General features: G+C 47.1%; 1 protein-coding gene across 2 annotated transcripts in view; it reads left to right on the forward strand.

Annotated features, from left to right (window-relative positions):
- Positions 1-18611, forward strand: part of TMEM232 (transmembrane protein 232) — a 593400-nt gene that overhangs the window by 164315 nt on the left and 410474 nt on the right. The gene's annotated exons all lie outside the window — the stretch shown is intronic.

Genomic DNA, 18611 nt, shown 5'->3' on the forward strand with positions numbered 1-18611 from the left:
GGCTGGGTCTTCATTGAATGAGGGCATTGACAAGAAATGGTGCAGTGTACCTTATGCAACACATTAAATTAATATTTTGTGGGGCGTGCTATTTCCTTATTATCAAGAGGTAAACGTGACTTTAATCTGGAAGCCCAGACTGAGCAAACTCCTATATCAATACCCCCTCCTCATTGTACTCATGAATTTGAATGTAGCCCAGTGTCTTAGAATGAAATTGTACAGGAGCTCCTCAAACTAAAGCTAAACAGTCAGTGTGGGCCTGACCAATTGCAATCTAAGTCCATACAATACTGTATGTCTTGGTGCCCCGTCATTGCTAAACCAATTGCCTCCATTATCAACTAAATTTTGTCTATCGACCAAATCCCAGAGGCCTCGAAAAAGGCAAAAGAGCTATCCCTGTCCTCAAATGTGATGACAAATACATTATCTCCAACAACAAACCTATCTCTATTCTACTTCTATTATTCAAAGTCATGGAGAAATTTGATTCCCAATAAAGCAATTTTCATAAACCACATTTATTTAGTCAATTCCATTCTGGCTATTGACCAAATATCTCCACAGTAATGACCCTCTTAAAGATTTGCAATGAGATCAAATATGGTATGGAACATGAATTGTTGACTGATGCAATATTCCTAGAATTTACAAAGGCTTTTGAACTGTTGACCATGCTCTTATATTAAACAAGCTCCAGTACTCTGGTATTGGACCACATGATCTAAACTGGTTTAACTCTTATTTATCAGGGAGATCTCAACATGTGTCTATCACAGGCTCCAACCCTACCCATTTGGATATTACATGTGGGGTACCCCAACGCTCTGTTCTAGGGCCCTTACATTTGTCTGTCTTTATAAATGACCTATCCACAGTTTTTATGACAACTTCTTCTTTGCATATGTATGCTGATGATACTATCTTATATGTACACATTCCAAACCTCTATGATCTTGAAAATATACTTCAATCTGATTTTTCAAAGGTTGAAAACTGGGTCACTCAAAACAAACTGTGTTTAAACACTGACAAAACAGTAACTATGATGTTTGGGCTACATTTCATAAACTTCCCATGATGGAACTACTGTTTAAACCCAGTTCTAACACTAATCTTGCCTCAGTTACTAGCTTTAAATGTTCGGGTATGTGACTTGACTCCAATTTAACATTTGATTTGCAGATTGACAAACACATCCAAAATCTATCCCAAACTGGGTGTAATTTATAGAAATAAATCTTGCCTAAGCCCATTGGTCAGAAAGTGCATTGCACAGCAGATGTTAAAGCTAATTATTGACTATGGGGATATAGTGTATGAAACAGCACACCAAATTCACCTCAGCAAACCACTCAATATACTGTTTTACCTTACTACTGTATGTACTGTAACTTCAGCACCCACCATTGTGAGATGTTAACTGAACTAGGTTGGCTATCCCTTGAGTCCAGATGCAACGTGCATATTTCCTGTCTCACCTTCAAATACTTTATGGACAAGTTACTCAATTATCTGAGCAGGCTTCTAACCCCTACGGTACACAGCACCTATCTCCTTAGATCCGCCTCCAGAAATCTGCTTCTAGTCCCACAGTTCAATAAACAATCTGGTCTCTCTTCCTTCTCTTACCGATCACCCCACTACTGAAACAATTTACTGGGGTGTCTCAAATTTGCTTCCTTCTATGTTTCTTACTTTAAACATGTTTGTAACTGTAAATTGTAATGTTGTCAACATTACTTTGTGCCCAGGACATACTTCAACACAAGAGTTAACTCTCAATGTATTTGTTTTCTTGTCAAATATTTTATAAATAAATTTAAAGTAAATAGATAAATAGTAAAATAGTAACGGTGGCTTGTTGTTAATAGCAGGCACTGAATTTACCTTTCATTCACCCCCAGTGCTTCAGTTTGTTGAGTTTTCTGTATGAGGGCTTTTTATATTTTGACAAATGTTTGCCAAAGATATGCTTCTTTTCCTGTTTTTATTTTGAGGCATATGCTACCTTTCTGCATTGAGCTGTAAGGTTTAAAGTGGGCAGTAACCTTATGCTACACTAGGCAGATTTATGTTTGTGAAAGTTTGCAAGCTACTTTTAAATGAGTTGCAAAAAAAGTTGGGGTTTCACTTGCGCACAAGAAAACAGTATGTCCAGCAACTGAGATTTGTTTTTTGGGCACAGAGATTAACTTTGTGGTCATGGACTTCTATTCACCTGCACATAAGGTTTTCATGGTGTCCAGGTTTGTTGGGGAGTGCAGGTATACAGTATGTGAAAAGAAAACATACAAACAATAGTGCAATATGTTTTTGGTGATTATGAGGAGTTGATTTCTCCAAAATTCAACAAAATTTGTTTGTATGTTTTCTTTTCACATATTCTGTACCTGCACTCCCCAAAAAATCTGGACACCTGAAAAACACATGCATTGAGAAAGCAATCAGCAATAGGGTTTGAGCTGCAAATCACATTCGTTTGTATTTGGATGTATATTTTATTTTATTTTTCACTTCACAAATATATGTATTTGATGCACTCTTCATAGTGAATTAAGCAGGATTTTTATCAATAATATATTCTTATTTTAAGAAATATCACTGATTAGGTTAAAAGCACCATTGAGGGTAACACCATTTGATTTTGTAAGGTTTTCATGGTGAAAGAATTGTTGAGGTTAGCTTTAACAGCTAAAAAATTATATTTTTTGGGGGAAAATCAACTTCAGTCACTGCTAGGCCATCTGGCATTTTCAATTTGCATCGTGTGTGTGTGTGTGTGTTGGGGAAGGAGGTTCAAAATGATTGGCAGCAGCTATGGCTGGGATTAGTGATTCAATTGGTATATTAGGATTACTAGGGAGATGAAAGCAGACCTGTAATAGGGGCTCTTTATTACAATGATCATTCATGCTGGCAGGAACCATTTGTTTTTAGAAAAGGTTTCAAAACTGTTCATGAGGTTCTATAGGATCCAGGACATTTTGATGTGGACACTGTAGGCATTTCAGAAAGTTCACACTAAAAGGGAATAATTTCAGATTTAGTCCAGAGTTATCAGGATTAATAGATGTAGCCAATGGTAGGGTTAAATATTGTGACAAAGTACCTTTTTGATCTGTACCTTTTGTCCAAGGATCAGCACTTTCACACAGCCTTCCTGGTAGAGGAGACAGTCTTCTGACACAGAGGTGAAAAGCTTGGCCTGTTTATTTTGCCATACAAATGCTACAGCAGATAACAGGAGTAAATCAAACAAACAAAACAAAAGTCTTTTTCTCAGCATAATACAGCTTTTCAGCACACCCTCCTCTTGAGAGTCAAACAGCTCTGTCTTGCTCTGTTTAGAGCAACCTTTTAATCATCTCCCTGCTCAATCAGCTGCTCCAGTCCTGTGAAAGCTGGGAGAGCTAGAAGTCCCGGTCTGGATTCCCCTTGGTAAATCTCCAAACCGTGGAGTGGAGCAGAAATCCTACACTAATTTAGGGCCGTAATATCCTCTTTTCACTACTGTTCCCTCATATCTTCCCCTCCAACTCAGACCTAGTGGGGTGAGCGACCGTGCACACCAGTGAATGCATTCTTGACAAGCCATCTGCCTACTGCCCTGTCTACTGCCTGCCCTGTGTTCCACTGAGAATTTGTAGGGTTGCAGACTGAGAAACCAGCGTGTCACTCTGCTATTTTTCTCCCTATTCTGACTCATCCAGGTTAGGGGTGCGTGGTCTGTCACCAGCCTGAATTTTCTGCCTAACAGGTAGTACTTAAGACTGTCTACTGCCCACTTTATTGCAAGACACTCTTTTTCAACTATGGAGAAGTTTCTTTCGTGTGGGTTAAGTTTTCTGCTTAGGTACAAGATAGGATGTTCTTCATTCTGGTTCTCTTGTGAGAGGACCGCACCAAGCCCTACGTCCGACGCATCGGTTTTCAAAATAAATTCCCCAGCAAAATCGGGGGTTACTAACACTGGTTGGGCACATATGGCTTCTTTCAACGACCTGAATGTTGTTCTAGTTCTGGGGATCATTTTACCATTACTGGAGCTTTTACCATTGTCAGATCAGTTAAGAGACATGCAACGGTAGCAAAGTTATAGATAAACCTCCGGTAATATCCAACTAGGCTAAGGAAAGTTCTCAATTGTTTCTTGGTGACTGGCCGGGGCCAATTCCTTATGGCTTCCACTTTAGCCATTTGAGGTTTCACTAACCGTCTACCAATAGAATATCCTAAATATTTGGCTTCCTCTAAGCCAATTGTACACTTCCTTGGGTTAGCCGTTAACCCCGCAGAGTAAATCGAGTTTAACACTGCTTGTACTTTTGGAAGGTGGGATTCCCAATCTTCCGTATGTATCACTACATCGTTGTTACGCCGGTGCTGCCCGCAGACCAGACCCGTCCCTTCTACTGAGGTGAGGAACGTATATGGGCACGCACCCGCAGCAAAAGGAGCGTGTCCGGAGTGTGGTATTTAGGAGTTGCCAGGCCAGGTGATGTTAGCTAGCAATACTTGCCGGTACCGGAGAAAGAGTGCCGTCGTCGTTGCCGTTTTAGCCAAGGTCAGGGATTGGAGAATTCCGGAAGGTCGTTGTCCAAGCAGGGGTCGAGAGCCAGAGAAGAAAGTCTGCCAAGCCAAGTCGTAACCTGAGAGAATAAGAGAGAGAATGCCAGAGTAGTAATCCTAGTGGAAACTATGTCGAGCAATGAATGAGTGGGAGGACAGGCATTATAAAGTACGGCTGACCAATCAGAGGTGGAGGCAGGCCTGGAGGAGTGCGTGGAGCTATCCTGCATAGGTCCACTTGATTGGCAGGCAGGTGAGGACTCTTATTCTGGCAGGAGGTCCTACTAGTCTGCTGGGGGCGTGGTTTCACTGCTAGAGCAGTGAATAAATTATCTTCACCCGGCGCGCGCTGTACACGCGCGCGGCCGGGACACATGGCAGCCGCATGGGAGAGGGAAGAGCCAGCAGGAACGGGAGACCGCCGGGGACGGCGAGGAACCTCCAGGACAGCAGGAGGTAAGCGACACCATCGAGGGGCACGCACCACTTCAGCGGGGGTTAACGAAGGTGAGGAGGGACCAGGGCACAGGCACCGGGAACCCAAACTCCTCACAGTACCCCCCCCCCCTCAGGATCGGCCTCAGGACGATCCTTCCATGGTTTTGATGGAAACTTCTTTCAGAAGCGTTTGAGGAGTACGGGAGCATGAATGTCTTTAAGGGATACCCACGAACTCTCTTCGGGTCCAAAACCCTTCCAATGGACCAAGAAGTGGACCTTACCTCTCGAAAGAAGGGAATCTAGTAAACTCTGGATCTCGTACTCTTCGTTACCCTGTACCATCACAGGGTCTGGTTTAGAAGTGTGGTCCGGAAAGAGGCTACTGGAGATGAAGGGCTTGAGAAGCGAGGTGTGAAAGAACTTCGGGATTCTCATGCTTTGAGGTAGTTGAAGTCGGAAGGAAACCGGGTTTACTTGCTCCATGATGGAAAAGGGACCCAGAAACCTTGGTGCCAATTTGGGAGAAGGAGTCTTGAGATGGATGTTCTTGGAAGAAAGCCAAACTTTGTCCCCATGTTTGTAGTTGGGTGCCGGACGGCGGTGACGATCGGCCTGGGTCTTAGATGTCAAGGAGGCTTTTTGCAGTGCAGATTGAATTCTGGACCAAGAGTCCTGTAAGAGGGCGATATGCTCGTCCACAGCTGGTACTCCAGAGGAGTTTTTAGAGATGGGTAGGCAAGCCGGATGGAATCCGTAGTTGATAAAGAAGGAGGTCTCACGGGTAGACTCGTTCCTAGAGGAATTAAAGGCATACTCAGCCCAGATAAGTAATTCTGCCCAGTCATCCTGAGAGTTAGAAACGAAGCACCTTAAGTATTTCTCGAGGGATTGATTAACCCTCTGATTGATTGAGGGTGATATCCGGAAGAAAAGGAAGATGAGATGCCCAGTCTCTTGGGGAAATTCCTCCAGAATTTGGAGACGAATTGAAAGCCCTGATCAGATACGATGGATGTGGGAATCCCATGGATACGGAAAATCTCTTTGGAGAAAATATCAGCTAGGGCGGGTGAGGAGGGTAATCCTTTGAGATGGATAAAGTGTGCCATCTTGGAAAACCGGTCCACTACTACAAGAATGGTGTTCATGCCATTCGACCTAGGCAACTCCACAATAAAATCCATCGATATGTGTGACCAGGGACGCTCCGGAATAGGTAAGGGTAAGAGAAGGCCCTGAGGTTTCTGACGAGGAATCTTGTTACATGCACATACCGGACAGGACCGTGTAAATTCAAGAATGGTTTTGGCCAAGTGCGACGTATGAGATCCAACGTCTTCTTGAATCCTGGATGCCCTGCCGAACGGGCGGCATGTCCCCAGTCCAGTATCTCAGGAATGAATTTGGGTTCTACGTACAAAGTGTCTTTCGGAACCGCAAGACCGGTCGGAAGATGCTTTTGTGATTTGATGATCTTCTCAAGATTCTTGAACGCCGCAGCCGCTATGATCCTTTGTTTAGGAAGGATGGACTCGGTGGTCTTTTCCGGTCTCTCTTCAGAAGAGTATTGCCTGGAGAGGGCATCCGCCTTGACGTTTTTTGTGTGCGGGAATATATGAAAGAACAAAATTAAATATGGAGAAAAATAACGACCACCGGGAATGGCGAGGACCTAAACGGCGGGCATTCTCAATGTACAACAGGTTTTTATGGTCCGTGAGAATCGTGAATGGCTCTTTTGACCCCTCCAGAAGATGTCTCCATTCTTGAAGGGCCAGCTTGATGGCCAAAAGTTCCCTATTGCCCACGTCATAATTTCTTTCCGCTGGAGAAATTTTTTTAGAGAAAAACCCGCAAGGGTGAAGTTTGTCCTGGGGAGAAAATTTCTGAGACAGAACCGCACCAGCCCCACAGTCAGAAGCATCAACCTCTAGGGTGAATAGAAAATTAGTGTTCGGATGTCAAGGATGGGAGCAGAGACAAAGGCTTGTTTCAGCGTTTTGAAAGCCGTGGCTGCCTCGGGTGACCAAACGGAAGGATCTGCACCTTTTTTGGTCAGTGCCGTGATAGGAGTGATGATGGTAGAAAAGTTATGAATAAACTTCCGGTAATAGTTGGAAAAACCTAAAAATCGCTGAATAGATTTGAGAGAATTGGGTTGCGGCCAATCCACGACGGCTTTCAGTTTCTCTGGGTCCATGGCCAAGCCTCTGTTGGAGATAATATACCCAAGAAATTAAGTGGTAGACTGGTGAAAAAGGCATTTCTCCATTTTAGCAAACAACTGGTTCTCTCGGAGGCGTGAAAGCACAAACTTCACGTGGATGATATGGTCCTGTAAGTTTTGGGAAAAAATAAGGATGTCATCCAGGTAAACAATCACAAAGCGATTAAGGACATCCCGAAAGATGTCATTGATAAAGTCCTGAAAAACTGCTGGTGCGTTGCACAAACCGAAGGGCATTACTAAATATTCGTAGTGCCCACTACGGGTGTTGAAGGCAGTCTTCCATTCATCGCCTTTTCGTATACGGATGAGGTTGTATGCCCCACGGAGGTCAAGTTTGGTAAAGAGGTTGGCCCCCTGAAGTCTGTCGAAGAGTTCGGAGATGAGTGGGAGTGGATAACGATTTTTCACCGTAATATGGTTCAGACCCCGGTAATCAATACATGGTCTGAGAGTACCAAACTTCTTCTTGACGAAGAAGAATCCGGCCCCCGCGCGAGAGTTGGAATGACGTATAAAGCCCCGCTTTAGGTTCTCCCGAATATATTCATCCATGGCTTCCGTCTCGGGCAACGAGAGAGGATAAGATTTGGCCTTTGGCAAGGTGTATCCAGGTACCAGGTCAATCGGACAGTCGTTGGAACGATGAGGAGGTAAGAGCTCAGATTGCGTCTTGCTAAAAACGTCCAAAAATTCAGCGTAAGGAGAAGGTAACTCCCTCTGAGGATTGGATGTGTTAGCTAGTAGATGGGACGAACGTTCCGTAGACAAAGGAGATTCTTCTGACCTTGACCTCCAGTCAATGGAATTAGAGGATACCCAATCGATGCGCGGATTGTGCTTCTGCAACCAGGGCAGGCCAAGCGTGACCGGTGTACCCGGGGCATGAATCACGTCAAAGCCCAGGGTCTCTTTGTGAGAGTGAGAAGAAAGGGTGATAGGTCCGGTCTCCAAGGAGATATATAACGGAGTGAGTGGCCGATTATCACACCCGACCAAGGCAACGGGGGACTTCTTCTTGGAAAGTGGAATCTGATTTTGTTCAGAAAAGGTCTGATCCATGAAGTTCCCTCCTGCGCCGGAATCGATAAATGCTGCGGTGGAGGTGCGTAAGGTAGGGACGGGAATGGTCAATTTTTTAGGGAGTTCCCTTCTGGGTAAGGGGCAAGGAGATTTAGCACCCAGAAAGCGCCCCTGCGTACTCACTGGGTTTGGTCGTTTCCCAGAGATGGTGGATTGTCATGGGTACGCTGCTGAGAAGATCCGCAATGATGGCACGACTCTCCGGTTGAGCAAAATTGTCAGAAGGATGCCTGAGGTTGCTGGACTCCGAGTTGCATCGGCTCTGGGGCTTCCAGCGCAGGCAGCGGGGAGAAGACGGATCTCGAGGTCGTAGAGAACCTGGAGAAGGGAGCACGGAAAGGCGTAGACCGGGGTTGCTGACACTGAGCACGTCGTACCTGAAGACGCTGGTCCATACGAATGGCCAGGGTGATGAGGTCCTCCAGCAGTCCTGGCCTGGTTTGAGAAGCAAGTTCATCCTTCAGGGAGTCCGATAGGCCTTTCCAGAAGACGGAGACTAAGGCCTCCTGACCCCAACGAGTCTCAGCTGCTATGGTTCTGAATTCCAAGGTGTATTCGGCCATAGGCCGACGTCCTTGTGTAAGCTGCAGCAGGGAATCAGAAGCAGTCTCTTGTCGTGCGGGGGTATCGAAGAACTGTCTAAAGTCTCGTCTGAAGGCTGCGTAATCTCGGGTAATATCAGGGCGAAGTTCCCAGATCGGAGAGGCCCATGCCAGTGCATTACCTGTAAGCAGACTGTACACATAAGCTACCTTTTTCCGACCAGTAGAATACAACTGCGGAGCCATCTCGAACTGGATCACACACTGGTTGAGAAAGCCACGACAAGCATGGGGGTCCCCTGTGTAGGGCTTCGGAGCCGGAATATTCGGAGCTGAGGATAAAGTGGATGTTGAATCGGACTGCGCCGGCGGCGCAGACGCAGGTGGTGCCTGTAGAGAAAGGTCCTGTACCTGTTGGGAGAGGAGAGCCACTTGATCCGTTAAGGCCTGGATTTGTTGGTACATGGCCATCATCATAGAGTCCACATCAGTCTGGTCTGCGTCTTTTGGACTCGACATAATGTTACGCCGGTGCTGCCCGCAGACCAGACCCGTCCCTTCTACTGAGGTGAGGAACGTATATGGGCACACACCCGCAGCAAAAGGAGCGTGTCCGGAGTGTGGTATTTAGGCGTTGCCAGGCCAGGTGATGTTAGCTAGCAATACTTGCCGGTACCGGAGAAAGAGTGCCGTCGTCGTTGCCATTTTAGCCAAGGTCAGGTATTGGAGAATTCCGGAAGGTCGTTGTCCAAGCAGGGGTCGAGAGCCAGAGAAGAACGTCCGCCAAGCCAAGTCGTAACCTGAGAGAATAAGAGAGAGAATGCCAGAGTAGTAAACCTAGTGGAAACTATGTCGAGCAATGAATGAGTGGGAGGACAGGCATTATAAAGTACGGCTGACCAATCAGAGGTGGAGGCAGGCCTGGAGGAGTGCGTGGAGCTATCCTGGATAGGTCCACTTGATTGGCAGGCAGGTGAGGACTCTTATTCTGGCAGGAGGTCCTATTAGTCTGCTGGGGGCGTGGTTTCACTGCTAGAGCAGTGAATAAATTATCTTCACCCGGCGCGCGCTGTACACGCGCGCGGCTGGGACACATGGCAGCCGCATGGGAGAGGGAAGAGCCAGCAGGAACGGGAGACCGCCGGGGATGGCGAGGAACCTCCAGGACAGCAGGAGGTAAGCGACGCCATCGAGGGGCACGCACCACTTCAGCGGGGGTTAACGAAGGTGAGGAGGGACCAGGGCACGGGCACCGGGAACCCAAACTCCTCACAGTACCCCCCCCCCCTTTCAGTATCGGCCTCAGGACGATCCTTCCATGGTTTTGATGGAAACTTCTTTCGGAAGCGTTTGAGGAGTACGGGAGCATGAATGCCTTTAAGGGATACCCACGACCTCTCTTCGGGTCCAAAACCCTTCCAATGGACCAAGAAGTGGACCTTACCTCTCGAAAGACGGGAATCTAGTAAAGTCTGTATTTCGTACTCTTCATTACCCTGTACCATCACAGGGTCTGGTTTAGAAGTGTGGTCCGGAAAGAGGCTACTGGAGATGAAGGGCTTGAGAAGCGAGGTGTGAAAGAACTTCGGGATTCTCATGCTTTGAGGTAGTTGAAGTCGGAAGGAAACCGGGTTTACTTGCTCCATGATGGAAAAGGGACCCAGAAAACTTGGTGCCAATTTGGGAGAAGGAGTCTTGAGATGGATGTTCTTGGAAGAAAGCCAAACTTTGTCCCCAGGTTTGTATTTGGGTGCCGGACGGCGGTGACGATCGGCCTGGGTCTTAGATGTCAAGGAGGCTTTTTGCAGTGCAGATTGAATTCTGGACCAAGAGTCCTGTAAGAGGGCGATATGCTCGTCCACAGCTGGTACTCCAGAGGAGTTTTTAGAGATGGGTAGGCAAGCCGGATGGAATCCGTAGTTGATAAAGAAGGGGGTCTCACGGGTAGACTCGTTCCTAGAGGAATTAAAGGCATACTCAGCCCAGATAAGTAATTCTGCCCAGTCATCCTGAGAGTTAGAAACGAAGCACCTTAAGTATTTCTCGAGGGATTGATTAACCCTCTGATTGATTGAGGGTGATATCCGGAAGAAAAGGAAGATGAGATGCCCAGTCTCTTGGGGAAATTCCTCCAGAATTTGGAGACGAATTGAGAGCCCTGATCAGATACGATGGATGTGGGAATCCCATGGATACGGAAAATCTCTTTGGAGAAAATATCAGCTAGGGCAGGTGAGGAGGGTAATCCTTTGAGAGGGATAAAGTGTGCCATCTTGGAAAACCGGTCCACTACTACAAGAATGGTGTTCATGCCATTCGACCTAGGCAACTCCACAATAAAATCCATCGATATGTGTGACCAGGGACGCTCCGGAATAGGTAAGGGTAAGAGAAGGCCCTGAGGTTTCTGACGAGGAATCTTGTTACGTGCACATACCGGACAGGACCGTGTAAATTCAAGAATGGTTTTGGCCATATTGGGCCACCAGAAAGTGCGACGTATGAGATCCAACGTCTTCTTGAATCCTGGATACCCTGCCGAACGGGCGGCATGTCCCCAGTCCAGTATCTCAGGAACGAATTTGGGTTCTACGTACAAAGTGTCTTTCGGAACCGCAAGACCGGTCGGAAGATGCTTTTGTGATTTGATGATCTTCTCAAGATTCTTGAACGCCGCAGCCGCTATGATCCTTTGTTTAGGAAGGATGGACTCGGTGGTCTTTTCCGGTCTCTCTTCAGAAGAGTATTGCTTGGAGAGGGCATCCGCCTTGACGTTTTTTGTGCCGGGAATATATGAAAGAACAAAATTAAATATGGAGAAAAATAACGACCAGCGGGCTTGGCGAGGACCTAAACTGCGTGTATTCTCAATGTACAACAGGTTTTTATGGTCCGTGAGAATCGTGAATGGCTCTTTTGACCCCTCCAGAAGATGTCTCCATTCTTGAAGGGCCAGCTTGACGGCCAAAAGTTCCCTATTGCCCACGTCATAATTTCTTTCCGCTGGAGAAATTTTTTTAGAGAAAAACCCGCAAGGGTGAAGTTTGTCCTGGGGAGAAAATTTCTGAGACAGAACCGCACCAGCCCCACAGTCAGAAGCATCAACCTCTAGGGTGAATGGAAAATTAGTGTTCGGATGTCAAGGATGGGAGCAGAGACAAAGGCTTGTTTCAGCGTTTTGAAAGCCGTGGCTGCCTCGGGTGACCAAACGGAAGGATCTGCACCTTTTTTGGTCAGTGCCGTGATAGGAGTGATGATGATAGAAAAGTTATGAATAAACTTCCGGTAATAGTTGGAAAAACCTAAAAATCGCTGAATAGATTTGAGAGAATTGGGTTGCGGCCAATCCACGACGGCTTTCAGTTTCTCAGGGTCCATGGCCAAGCCTCTGTTGGAGATAATATACCCAAGAAATTAAGTGGTAGACTGGTGAAAAAGGCATTTCTCCATTTTAGCAAACAACTGGTTCTCTCGGAGGCGTGAAAGCACAAACTTCGTGTGGATGATATGGTCCTGTAAGTTTTGGGAAAAAATAAGGATGTCATCCAGGTAAACAATCACAAAGCGATTAAGGACATCCCGAAAGATGTCATTGATAAAGTCCTGAAAAACTGCTGGTGCGTTGCACAAACCGAAGGGCATTACTAAGTATTCATCGTGCCCACTACGGGTGTTGAAGGCAGTCTTCCATTCATCGCCTTTTCGTATACGGATGAGGTTGTATGCCCCACGGAGGTCAAGTTTGGTAAAGAGGTTGGCCCTCTGAAGTCTGTCGACGAGTTCGGAGATGAGTGGGAGTGGATAACGATTTTTCACCGTAATATGGTTCAGACCTCGGTAATCAATACATGGTCTGAGAGTACGATCCTTCTTCTTGACGAAGAAGAATCCGGCCCCCGCGGGAGAGTTGGAATGACGTATAAAGCCCCACTTTAGGTTCTCTCGAATATATTCATCCATGGCTTCCGTCTCGGGCAACGAGAGAGGATAAGATTTTGCCTTTGGCAAGGTGTATCCAGGTACCAGGTCAATCGGACAGTCGTAGGAACGATGAGGAGGTAAGAGCTCAGATTGCGTATTGCAAAAAACATCCAAAAATTCAGCGTAAGGAGAAGGTAACTCCCTCTGAGGATTGGATGTGTTAGCTAGTAGATGGGACGAACGTTCCGTAGACAAAGGAGATTCTTCTGACCTTGACCTCCAGTCAATGGGATTAGAGGATACCCAATCGATGCGCGGATTGTGCTTCTGCAACCAGGGCAGGCCAAGCGTGACCGGTGTACCCGGGGCATGAATCACGTCAAAGCCCAGGGTCTCTTTGTGAGAGTGAGAAGAAAGGGTGATAGGTCCGGTCTCCAAGGAGATATATAACGGAGTGAGTGGCCGATTATCACACCCGACCAAGGCAACGGGGGACTTCTTCTTGGAAAGTGGAATCTGATTTTGTTCAGAAAAGGTCTGATCCATGAAGTTCCCTCCTGCGCCGGAATCGATAAATGCTGCGGTGGAGGTGCGTAAGGTAGGGCCAGAAAGGGAAACGGGAATGGTCAATTTTTTAGGGAGTTCCCTTCTGGGTAAGGGGCAAGGAGATTTAGCACCCAGAAAGCACCCTTGCGTACTCACTGGGTTTGGTCGTTTCCCAGAGATGGTGGATTGTCATGGGTACGCTGCTGAGAAGATCCGCAATGATGGCACGACTCTCCGGTTGAGCAAAATTGTCAGAAGGATGCCTGAGGTTGCTGGACTCCGAGTTGCATCGGCTCTGGGGCTTCCAGCGCAGGCAGCGGGGAGAAGACGGGTCTCGAGGTCGTAGAGAACCTGGAGAAGGGAGCCCGGAAAGGCGTAGACCGGGGTTGCTGACGCTGAGCACGTCGTACCTGAAGACGCTGGTCCATACGAATGGCCAGGGTGATGAGGTCCTCCAGCAGTCCTGGCCTGGTTTGAGAAGCAAGTTCATCCTTCAGGGAGTCCGATAGGCCTTTCCAGAAGACGGAGACTAAGGCCTCCTGACCCCAACGAGTCTCAGCTGCTATGGTTCTGAATTCCAAGGTGTATTGGGCCATAGGCCGACGTCCTTGTGTAAGCTGCAGCAGGGAATCAGAAGCAGTCTCTTGTCGTGCGGGGGTATCGAAGACCTGTCGAAAATCTCGTCTGAAGGCTGCGTAATCTCGGGTAATATCAGGGCGAAGATCCCAGATCGGAGAGGCCCATGCCAGTGCATTACCTGTAAGCAGACTGTACACATAAGCTACCTTTTTCCGACCAGTAGAATACAACTGCGGAGCCATCTCGAACTGGATCACACACTGGTTGAGAAAGCCACGACAAGCATGGGGGTCCCCTGTGTAGGGCTTCGGAGCCGGAATATTCGGAGCTGAGGATAAAGTGGATGTTGAATCGGACTGCGCCGGCGGCGCAGACGCAGGTGGTGCCTGTAGAGAAAGGTCCTGTACCTGTTGGGAGAGGAGAGCCACTTGATCCGTTAAGGCCTGGATTTGTTGGTACATGGCCATCATCATAGAGTCCACATCAGTCTGGTCTGCGTCTTTTGGACTCGACATAATGTTACGCTGGTGCTGCCCGCAGACCAGACCCGTCCCTTCTACTGAGGTGAGGAACGTATATGGGCACACACCCGCAGCAAAAGGAGCGTGTCCGGAGTGTGGTATTTAGGAGTTGCCAGGCCAGGTGATGTTAGCTAGCAATACTTGCCGTTACCGGAGAAAGAGTGCCGTCGTCATTGCCATTTTAGCCAAGGTCAGGGATTGGAGAATTCCGGAAGGTCGTTGTCCAAGCAGGGGTCGAGAGCCAGAGAAGAACGTCCGCCAAGCCAAGTCGTAACCTGAGAGAATAAGAGAGAGAATGCCAGAGTAGTAATCCTAGTGGAAACTATGTCGAGCAATGAATGAGTGGGAGGACAGGCATTATAAAGTACGGCTGACCAATCAGAGGTGGAGGCAGGCCTGGAGGAGTGCGTGGAGCTATCCTGGATAGGTCCACTTGATTGGCAGGCAGGTGAGGACTCTTATTCTGGCAGGAGGTCCTATTAGTCTGCTGGGGGCGTGGGTTCACTGCTAGAGCAGTGAATAAATTATCTTCACCCGGCGCGCGCTGTAGACGCGCGCGGCCGGGACACATGGCAGCCGCATGGGAGAGGGAAGAGCCAGCAGGAATGGGAGACCACCGGGGACGGCGAGGAACCTTCAGGACAGCAGGAGGTATGCGACGCCATCGAGGGGCACGCACCACGGCAGCGGGGGTTAACGAAGGTGAGGAGGGACCAGGGCACGGGCGCCGGGAACCCAAACTCCTCACAATCGTCTAAATATGCAGCTGCATATAATGTATGTGGCCTTAATATTTTGTCCATCATCCTTTGAAAGGTGGCAGGAGCCCCATTCAGACCAACCGGCAACACCTTGTATTGGAAAAGACCATCAGGAGTAGAAAAGGCAGTCTTTTCCTTTGCCTGCTCTGTGAGTGGAACCTGCCAGTAACCCTTGGTCAAATCTAGTGTGGTGAGGTAACAGGCTTTCCCAAGTCTATCCACTAGATCATCAGCCCTTGGCATGGGGTAGGAATCAAATGTTGAGATATCATTCAGCTTGCGATAATCGTTACAAAACCTTACAGTCCCATCTGGCTTTAGTACAAGCACAATGGGGTTGCTCCAGTAACTTTGTGACTGCTCAATCACCCCAAGCTCTAGCATTTTATTAACCTCTGCTCTAATGGCCTCTCTACGAGCTGCAGTTATTCTATAAGGCTTAAGATTGACCCTTTTTCCTGGTTCGGTTATAATGTCATACCTAATAACCCTAGTCCTTCCTGGAACTGCGGAGAATACCCTTTTATTTAATTTAACACATTCCTTGACTTCACGTGCCTGGTGTAGAGACAGGGCCTTTGATATGTTCACTTCTGGATCTGGGTTTTTCCTAGCAGGAAAGGCAGTGGTTTCCACAGTAATTAGAACCTCCCTTTCTTTCCAGGGCTTGAGCAAGTTCAAATGGTATATTTGTTCAGGCTTTCGTCTGCCTGGCTGCCTTACTTTATAATTTACCTCACCCATTTTTTCAATAACCTCATATGGCCCATGCCATTTTGCCAGAAATTTACTTTCTACTGTGGGGATTAACACTAGGACTCTCCAGGTTGAAACCTACGGACCCTAGCATTCCTATTATAGCGTTTCCGCTGGTTACGTTGAGCCTTTTCCATATGTTCCCGCACTATAGGCATAATAGCTGCCATGCGTTCCTGCATTTGGGTTATATGCTCAATTACACTGCGATGGGGTGTAGTCTCCTGTTCCCATGTCTCCTTGGCTATGTCAAGTAACCCCCTAAGTTGTCTACCATACAACAATTCAAATGGTGAAAACCCAGTAGATGCTTGGGGCACTTCTCTAATAGCAAACATTAAATAAGGTAACAGAAAATCCCAGTTCTTTCCATCCTTATCAATTACTTTCCGCAGCATTGCCTTTAGGGTTTGATTGAACCGCTCCACCAAACCATCAGTTTGTGGGTGGTACACAGAGGTTTTTAACTGTTTTATGTGGAGAAGTTTGCATAACTCCTGGTTACCCGAGACATGAATGGAGCACCCTGATCTGATAGGATCTCCTTGGGAATCCCCACCCGACTACACATCATCATTAACTCTTTAGCAATAGATTTTGCTGAGACTGTGCGTAGAGGGATTGCCTCAGGATATCGGGTCGCATGGTCTAATATCACCAGTATGTATTGATGCCCCCTGGCTAACTTCACTAAAGGGCCAACAAAATTCATAGCAATGCGTTCAAATGGGACTCCAATTATTGGTAGGGGTACCAATGGACTACGGTACGCTGGCAAAGGGGCAGTGAGCTGACATTCAGGACACGATGAACAATAATCTATTATTGCTGCCATCACCCCCGGCCAGTAAAAACTCCTGAGAATACGCTCTTTAGTTTTTTCAACCCCTAGGTGACCACCTAGTACATGGCTGTGCGCGAGGCTTAACACAGTGCGCTGATACGCTTTTGGCACTAACAACTGTTTTACTCTAACAGACTGTTTTTCCTCAAGGCGATACAACAGATCGTTATCCACCTCAAAGTAAGGATAAGACAAGGGTCTGTCTGGATTAGTAGGGGTTCCATTCCTTACTTAAATGGAATTTCGGGTTACTGACAAAGTGGGATCAGACCACTGGGCACTCTTAAAGTTACCTGGGCTAACCTCTAAATCAATAAGGTCAATGTCTGGTTCCAGTCTAATAGATGGTCCGGCACCATTTTGTTTCTGGGTTGTCGCCCACTAGTGCTTTTACAGGGTATGGCTGTTTACTCCCAGACTTATTTGTGCTGTCTAGTTCGTCTCCCAAAATGTCAGCAAATGGGAAATCATCATTACATTCATCTGACGAACTAGTGGCAAGTTTTTCAGCAGCTGGACATAAACTTAGAAAATGGGGAAAATCTCTACCAATAATCATGTCATGGGCTAATTTTGGTACAAGACCAACTCACCAATTCACAGAGCCACACTGTGAATCAACCTGTATTTCAGCGGTGGGGTAGTTATGTACATCCCCATGTATACAGGAAATTTAATCTGTTGGGAGTCATCTATCTGAATACCATTTACCAAATCTGGGTCTATGAGGGTAACCATACTCCCTGAGTCAAGTAATGCCTGAACCCTTTTTCCCTCTACCTGTACGGAACACCAAGGGTAACTATTCAAACAACCATTTTGTTTGCAGAACACACAGTTTGGGCATATAGTGAGTAATCATCCTCATTATTACTACCCACATTCCATTCCATGGGTTCAACCATTCTCGGACAGTCCTTTGCCATATGTACAAACTCTCGACATTTAAAACATTTTACAGCATAGTCCCTTATAGGTTCTTCCCGCTTAACAAAGTTCTTTTCTCTTGTGGTTATGTCCCTGGGGTTATAGACCCCAACCTGTTCATCAAAATTCCCCCTTTTCCCTGGAACAGTCCTACCAGTTTTGCTGGGGCTCTGGACCTTCCGGTTCTGAGGCTGCCCTTGGATAGGGGATTGAAGCCATTCTCCAGCTGCACTGTACCGTTCTACCAACGCGACTAACTGGTCAGCCATTTGGGGATCACTCTGGCTAACCCAGCAACGAAGGGCAGTAGGTAAGCCTCTCAGAAATCGGTCCATCACTAGTTGCTCCACAATGTGGCTGGATGTGTTGATTTTCGGTTGTAACCACTTTCTGGCAAGATGTATTAAGTCAAACATCTGTGATCTTGTGGCTTTATCCAGGTTGTAGGTCCAGGAGTGAAACCTCTGGGCATGGACCGCCGTTGTCACCCCTAGGCACGCCAGGATCTCCTTTTTCAGATCGCTGTAATCACTGGCTTGAGCTGGTTCCAGATCATAGTATGCTTTCTGGGCCTCCCCACACAGGAACGGTGCTTGCAGACTTGCCCATTCAGCCACAGTCCATTTTTCTCTCTCCGCCGTCCTCTCAAACACCATCAGGTAGGCCTCTACATCTTTTGCAGGTAGTTACTCACTCTAACCACCTTAGGATGTGCTTCTGCGGCATCCCCGGTAAGCCTCTCAGATAGGCCCTGGATCTCCTGATGTAAAGCATGGGCGGTATTTTGCTGCTCCTCTCTGAGCAGTTGATGAGCTTCAGCCTGGGCCAGCACCAGTCTCTGCAATATTGCCATGTTTTCCTGCTGTGTGGCAATACCCTCAGCCAGCC

The sequence above is a fragment of the Ascaphus truei genome, chromosome 1 (genome assembly GCF_040206685.1).
Source record: "Ascaphus truei isolate aAscTru1 chromosome 1, aAscTru1.hap1, whole genome shotgun sequence".
NCBI classification, from domain to species: Eukaryota; Metazoa; Chordata; class Amphibia; order Anura; family Ascaphidae; genus Ascaphus; species Ascaphus truei.